Source organism: Poecilia formosa, unplaced genomic scaffold, assembly GCF_000485575.1.
Source record: "Poecilia formosa unplaced genomic scaffold, Poecilia_formosa-5.1.2 Scaffold216, whole genome shotgun sequence".
Lineage (NCBI taxonomy): Eukaryota > Metazoa > Chordata > Actinopteri > Cyprinodontiformes > Poeciliidae > Poecilia > Poecilia formosa.
This window is the reverse complement of record NW_006800155.1, coordinates 1128953-1137643: the sequence shown is the minus strand read 5'-3', so window position 1 is coordinate 1137643 and position 8691 is coordinate 1128953.

Here is an 8691-nt window from a genome sequence, read left to right as displayed (position 1 = left end):
GGATGGATGGATGATGGGTGAATGAATGAATGGATGGATGGGTGGATGGATGGATGATGGATGGATGATGGGTGAATGAATGGGTGGATGGATGGATGATGGGTGAATGAATGAATGGATGGATGGGTGGATGGATGGACAGATGATGGGTGAATGAATGGATGGATGGGTGGATGGATGGATGATGGATGGATGATGGGTGAATGAATGGGTGGATGGATGGATGATGGGTGAATGAATGGATGGATGGATGATGGATGGGTGGATGGATGGATGATGGGTGAATGGATGGATGGATGATGGATGGATGGATGGATGGGGTAATCGGTTGACAGGGACACTGTAAGGCCACCAGGGTCAGCTGTGTTTTCATACACAGCAAAGCGCCAGCGGGCCGGGGGGAGGGTGAGTGAGAGCGCTGGAGGAGTAAACAAGGCCCAGATAGGAGGAATAGGAACATGTGACCTGAATCCTGCTGGTTTGAAGGTCAGGCTTTAGGAACGCAGGAGAAAATGTTACAACATCTGAAGCAGCTTGTCTCAAGACATTAGATCCTCCTCACTAAGCAGACAGAAGCAGCCAAAACAGAAACGTTTACAGAACATAAGCGCCAAATAGAATCTGTTTCAGTCACAGTATTGATCCCAGAAAACATGAATTATTATGAAACGATCTAAAAGAGTCGATGGCTCTGAACACGAAGACTCTTCAGACTGAAGACATGGAGACAGTCTGATGATGATCATTCCTTCATCTGCAGAACCAGAACCAGCCTTCTTCATCCTTCAGTTGAGCCTGTAGGTCTCTGGTTCTGGTTCTGGTTCTGCTGCCTCATCAGCAGACTGGTAGCTGATCAGCAGCATGTTGACCCTGAAGCCTCTTGTCTTCCTCTGTCTCTTCTCATAGAGGCTCCACTGCTGCGTCTCCAGCCCAGTTTGTTGTCCAGATGTTTTGTCCTCCACTTCTTCTCCCATAATGGAAACACTTTCTTCAGAAATTCAACTGCATTTCATCCACACCAGAGTTCACTGCAACAAACCCAGACTGAGGTTTGTAGGCGGACCAGAGTTCACTGTGGGTCCACATCAGAGTTTGATTCATTCACATCAACCCAAATGAACCGGACTTTCCAGGCAAGCGGACTGGAGTTGGATTAACTAACCCAGGCTGGTGGAACTGAGAGGAGGGAATTAATGTTTTATTACAATACATTGTACAATAACTGTAGTACAATAGTTATTGTATTATTGTGATAACGATAAAAGTGACAAAGGTAACATTCTCACTGTATGGCTGTGCCTGCATGACCCGGCAATCACAGCCCCTCAAACACCAACGCCCCTAATGTAAAACATTCCCATCTGGCATGAGCAAAGTTATTTGTATCAGTAAACTGCTCACATTTGATCATATTTTCAAATGTATCGGTAAATATGTTTATGAATCAAACATCGGCGAAAATAGTAAAAATTAGTCATGGACAGTTTTAAAAAAATGCTAATTGGATTTTATCATGAGAACGACAAATTAAAAGCATTATCATGATTGCAAATTTATCATAACACATGGTAAATGGTACGATAAATGCAGAGTTGAGTTCACACAGTAGAAAACTAACATTTAAACCAGTTTAACTGGGTTTATATTGTGCAGAGAGCTGAACTGGCCTGTGGGTTAGGGTCTGAAATGGTTTTGATTTCATATTCTTTTAATTTCCAATCCCTGTTTTTATGTTGGTTAATAATCCATCTTGTCTATTGAAAGGAATTTGTCTGTATTATAAAATCAGTCTTTTAGTTTCTGGTCTTTGATTATTTGCGGCAGAACTGTTTGAATGCCTCAAAGGTCAGGGCTGTGATTGGTCCAGAGCCAAACACCCAACATGTCCGCCACCGTGTCTCCGTTACCTCCAGCCTGAACTCGCTTCAGGACACGCAGTCGGCTCCACAAACCCAAACACTTCTGGCCACCCTGGCCTGACCCTCCGGCAGCTGTGTGTATGAGTTCCCGTTTGAAGCTCATGTGAGGCGACAGCCGGGTCTACGGGTCATTCTCCGGGACGTTCAGGACCCCGGTCGGTCCTGGCCCGCTGCCCAAACTGTCTCATTGCCGGGCCCGGGATGTGGGGAGCGGAGCCCACTCCTGAACAGAACCAGAACCAGACAGCGGGACACAGCGGGATCTGGAACAACCTGTCCCGAAATGACGTCCTAAAACTGGTGGCCCCCCAACCGCCGCCCATTTAGCCGAGTCCTGAACGATTGCTTCTCAGTTTAGAGGAACTCTTTCCCTTCGCCGTGTCTGCTGGATGTTTGAGATCCAGTGAAAATCAGGCCTTATTGTTTAATTCAGGGATGATGACGGAGGACTGAACAGGTCTTTGAACTCCATCTTTTGTTTTCCTAACAGCTACACACACTGGCCTGGCTGGTGTGTGTGTGAAGCGGCGCTGGGAATCTGTTTGGACTTTATTGCCTTCATTTCTGGAGCAGCAGCAGCAGACCTTACAGTTCGGTCTTCCTGGACCACCTGACCCAACCTGTTGTTGCTCTCTGATTGGCTGAACAGCTGGACTCTGGAGGGGAACTGACTGGGATGAAGGTAAGAGTCCAGACAGACGGACGGACAGACATGATGTCTGTGAGGATGGCGGGGAATCGGACAGATGTGACTGATGGGAAGTTTAGACCTAAAACCTTTTGCATTAATCGTCATAATGAAGATTGATGCAGTTTATCTGATTACTGCTGTATTGATCCTCTGTTGATGCATTTTTGGTCTCAAAGCAACAGAAAGAAAACTCTGCAGAAAATACTTCATCTCTACTTTCAGTCTCTTCTAGTTGCCTTCATCACTCGTTCTCCTGGCTTTCCAAACGTCTTTCAGAGGTTTTACTCTGGGCTTTGGCTCAGTTTTAAAGATTTTGTCTGATTTTCTAAATGATTTCTGTAACTTCAAAGGTTTCTTGGTGGTTTGATTCTTTAGTGCGATCATTCATCAGGGCTCACCAGATCCTCACCATGTCAGCCTCAAATCATTAATTCTCTGGCTGGTTTTAACAAAAGGTGTTTTTAAGTCAATCATTTTAAAAGACAAACTGTGGGTCTAGCATTAGCATTAGCATCGTAAGTTCAGAAAACTCCCCTGTGTAAAGGTATGTAGCATATTAAAGCTGAGAGGAAGTAACGTTCAACTGATTAGCTAAGACAAGATTCAACACGACTAGCTTGGTGTCGTGATGCCGCCACAAGCTGCTAAAGCTAAGTGTTGTGCTAAATGGTGCTATAAATATTCCCTCATGTTAGAACCTTAGCAGTAACTGAGCTTTATTAGCATTATGCTAATGTCAGAACTAACACAGTCCGTAGTCACGACGTTAGCATGAAAATGCTAACAAAAGGCTGGCTAAGGTAAAGCACTTCTGTTAATGAGTTAATGCTAAGTTTAACGTGCTAATGCTAATACCTACAGCTAATTATGATCTTCAGATATGTTTATTTTAATCATAGCAGATCTTTAGAAACCATAAAAAATTTAAATTAGGTGGAAAATTAATTTTTTTCCCAGAAAAACTGTAAAAATAGATGAACCAACTAAAGCTAGTTTTAATAAAATATAAAATAATATTTTAAGTCAATCAAATTTCAGCAATTATTGAAGTTGGGATTTTTTTTCCTACACATTTTATTTTATTTCTTTTACCAAAGAGTTCAAATAAAAGTTGAAATTTAATCAAAGTTTGACCCAATATTGATGTGAATGAAACATAAAAAGCATCATCAACATATTTGATAGAAATAACAGAAATTCTTTTAATGCCTGAATTTAAGTGTCTTTGTGAGAAACTGAAAAACAGCAAAGTTTATCTGAAGATGATTAGTTTTTACAGCAGCTCATTTATATTTATATTTATCAAACATATTTATTAGATTTTTTATTCAATACACATAAGGCATATATATTCAAGATTTTATGAATGCATTATATAATTAACTGCACATTATTCTTAGTTGTATAAAAGAACAAATATAACAAATGATCAAAGTGCATTTCAGTAATTTAAATTGCCAATGTATAATGTCACTGATATAACAAAATAAATTATAAATGCAAATTTCAAACTTAAAGCAGAATGTTCTTTTTTTTTTTTTACATTTTTAAATAACTTAAATATTGACGGCAATAAATTTAAGTTGGTGAATATAAATGAGGAGATAATGTGAATTAATCTGGTTATTTTTGTACATTTTGTCTGATTTTCTGCTGTTGTGATTCAGTCAGGATGAGTCGAGACGTTGAGCCGTTTGTTTAATTCCTTCAGTCTCCATCAGGGGGCAGCAGAGTCCCAGCTGGATCATGAGGGGTCGGTTTCATGTGAACGGTTCTTTTACAGAGTGGTTGTGACTGAAGAACTGATGTTTATTTATTAATCTGGTATTTCTGAGGCAGAGGAGGAAAATGCTGCTAACCCAGATTAACTTCCTCTAAAGGGCCAGAGCAGGTTCGGATTTCACAGATTAAAGAGGCGTTTTAATCTGAAGGTGTTTTTATTTCAGTCTGAATCGTTTGTGACCAACAGGAGTTTGGTGGATCAGTGATCCACTTGGTTCTGGTTCGCCTCCAATAAATCAGGAGTTTATTCAGTTTGCTGCTGCAGAGCAGCAAACAGGTGTGTGTCAGCACAACGCCAGGGCGGAAAGACTGCAGCAATGACCTCAGAGCAGCAACCTGGGAACGGTTGTCAGGACAACCGCAGCTTCATCTCAGAGCATGAAGCTCCGAAATAACCAAACTCTGCAGGCCCCCGTCAGCAGGTCAGAGGTTAAAGTTCATGGCTGGAAGGGTTAAAAGTGTCCCAACAGTTTAAACTGTCCCAACTGTCACACACGGTGGTGGAGGTATGATGCTGTGGACTTGGTTTGCCAGATAAAGTTCAGAATTAAACAGTTTCTGCAGTGGAAATGCCTCCTTACCATCACCCTAATAAGTAACTCCCTCTGTAGATTCTCTATCAGATCGGGGTCAGAACTTTGACTGGACCGCTCCAAAATCTGGATATCACTTCCCGTCAGAAGAAACATGGCGATCAAATTCAGAATGCTTTACATTTTGGGGCTTTATTGTGAAATGAGGATTATATGTTAAACTGGCCTGCAGCGGTGGTTTTTAGAGGCTCAGAGGAACAGATGACTGGGATTTATCATCAACACTGTAAAAATGACTTTTCCTGTTTGTTTATCTCAGTATTTTATTCTGTGGACAAATACAATGTTTATTTTGACAGGATTTAACAGGTTTCATGTTTTCATAGTTTCAGTTTTCTAGCATTCTGACCCAATTTGTTTTGTAAATGAATTGCACTAAACATTTCTAACGTAGTTTAAGATACATTACTCACTTATTTTAGTTCCTGTTGGATCCATTTCTGAGGTTTGTTCACATCTTAAAGGTAATTTTATTTATTTAGCACATTTTCAGCAACAGACAATTCAAAGTGCTTCTTACTATGTTATTACTAATGAAACACTTTGATAAAACTTTTCACATCCTGGCCCAAAATCACCAAGTGGATTTTATTAAAACAGAGAAGAAATGAACAAATCATCGTAAGATATTTTCCAGTTTCTTCACTATTTGAGTCAAATATTTTCCTTTTTTTTGTCTAGAATTTTTTTTAAATTTATTTCCCAGAAATGAGAAATTTATCTGAAAACATCTGTCAAGTTGATCAATTTAGTGTTTGAATATAAAGTTACTGTATGTTTGTTATCCTTCCTAATAATCTAGCTAAAAAAAAATTATGCTGAATATTTTATTTTTAAGAAGAATCTTTTTGAAAATCTCATAGGTTAAACTTGTAGAAAGTTTCAATTGGTTAACTGAAGACTCAAACTTTAACTTTTCTTTAACTGACTTTGGGACCTCAGAGAATGATTCCAACGACCTCAGATGGCCCCCGGACCGCACTTTGGGAACCCGTGGTGTCAGAAAACACAAATGTAGGAAAAATGAGGCGGAAGGCAGATAAAGAAAATAAAACTTTATAGAAAAAGGAAGAGATGCAGCAGAAACAAACTTAAACTTAAACAAATGTTATCAATAAATAAAAAACATAAAATAAATTCAAACAAACACAAAGAAACTAAAACACAATTATTAAAGTATAAAACTAAACTAATCCTCACTTAGACAGTAAAGTTCATGTGGTCACATGGTGGGATTAGGAGACGGTAATTATTATTAAAATGTCAACAGATCTGATGTTCTGAACCAGTTTTCAAAATGATTTTTTAAAATACATTCATATGGTAAAGGTTCCTCAACCGAAACCCAAAATCAGTCTGTCAAACGCAGGAGAGGAAAAAATAGGAGAAAAAACAACAAATAATTAAAAATAAACTCCAGATCATTAACTGATGGTTCTGTAAGGAGAAAAGCTGATGTTTGTTTAAATTAACATAAAATTCACGTTTAAAACTTCAGCGATTGGAGGGAATATTGACCCAGAATCTCCTGAGTCGGTACCGGGTCGGTTCTGGTCAGAAACCAGCTCTGAACTGAGCCGATGGAGCAGTTCACCTGCGACCATCCAGGGGGCGCCGTGGGGCTGGAGGGAGGCGTGTTGAGCCCTGTGTGGACCGGTTCCCTCTGACCCGGTGTCGGTTGGGTCTGGGCTGAAGTTCTGGTCGTCTTTAGATGACGGGACGTTTGGATCCAGCAGGAAATCCGAGTTTCTTCTTCTGCTGCGTTTGGATTAAAATCTGGACAGGAAACAATCTGACCGTTCAGAATCGAACCACTGAAACGTTTCACTGGACCAGAACCAGAACCAGAACCTGAGCTGACTCCATGACCCCAACTTAACCTTCTCTCTGTTTTATTATCTTTTTTGGTAAATTGAAAAACTTTCTTGGCAGCATCTCAAATTTCAAACCTTTTCATGTCGTATATATAATTTAGATCATGCCGCTCAATTATACATTTTTACTTTATTAATTTATTTTTTCAAGTAAATTATTTGACAACTAACTTTTTTAACTTGAGGTTTATTTCTGAAATTTTATACAAAAATTAAAAATAGGTAAAAATTAACTTGAGAATATTTTAGATGCTTTTTCAGGACAGATTCTTTAATAATCTATAAATTCACCAAGGCGACGGCCTTCAGCTCAGCAGATAAATATAAGAGGGGAAAATTACATAAATATGTTTTGATTAATTTTCTGATTTTGTATTTGGCTAAAATAAATGTTAAGGCATTGAAATGTCTGTATATCTGTAAACAAAACGCTGTAATTATTTTTGAACCAGGTTTTCAGATATTCAAACTGGTTTACAGTTAAACTGAAATTTTAAAATTATTTAACTGGAGCGATTTGGGAAACATCTGAATCTGTTTGAGGGTTTAGAAAATAAAATAAATGGTTTTATATAAAACCATTTATAAAACAATTATTTAGTGACATTATTAGTACTTAACCAAACTGATGGATCTAAATTAATTACATTAATAAATATTTTTTTGTTTCCATTTACTTTACCTTTGAGAAAAAATGTTCATATTATAATGTAAGATTTAAATATTTTTCCCATTTGAGTACATAATATATTGAATCTGTTTTTCCAGAAACTGAAATCAATAAAAATATATTTTCTTAAAAACTATGAAGCTTTGATTTGCTCCATTTTTCTTGTAGTAAATAAACTGAACATGCCTGCATTTAGTATTTTTGACATCCTAACAAAAACTATTTATATTCATTAAAATATAATTAGTTTATGTTTCTATTTCCAGTCGACGACTCGAAGCTCTGCTGGGTTTCCATAGAAACTTTTAATTTGCTTTGAATAATTAATTGATCTGTATTGTTTGATAATTGGGACTGAATGTGACGGAATAGGAATTATATTTTTGTAAAAAGCCTTGAGACGTTTGTTGTGATTTGATGCCATATAAAAGATACTAAATTAGATTTTTAGTTTTTGCAATAATTATTTCACAGAAAAATACATAAAAACATCAACTTTCAAGTTGATGTTTTCATCTCATGAGGATTTTTAAATTAATTTTATTTGCAATCAGAAGAGTAAAATCAGAGTTCAGGAGGACGGCTGATTAGTCCGAACAGATTTAAAAAATTATTCACAGGAACATTTTGATGTTGGATTTTATAAATATTTTATAATCGATAAATGAAACGGATCATGTTCCTGTTCGAACCTCGCCACACCGCGGAAAGAAGCAGAAAAATGCTAAATTAAGACAAAACTACAAATGTAAACGAAACATCGTGAAACTTTCCCCTACCTCCTCCAGGATCGCCATGGCAACGGCCCATCCAAAGCAGCCATTTTGAAACCCTTTCCTGCTCAGGTCGGTGTTTCCTCCTGGAGGTTGTGGCTCTGCGGCCGCCGCGCCGCGCTCTGAGGGCCGCGGCTCGCCGTCGCCCTCAAGACCCCCGCTCCCGGTTGCCAGATTGCTGGGTTGCCAGGTTGCGTGTGAGACCCTCACCGTCACCAGTTCACTCCGACGACCCCGGCCCTTTGTCTGCTCCTCCACTTCCACACAGACGCTGACCTCTTTGTTGATGCCACCGCAGCAGCCATCTTGTCTCATTAAACCTGAGGGGAACTACACACACTGTGTGTGTGTGTGTGTGTGTGTGTGTGTGTGTGTGTGTGTGTGTGTGT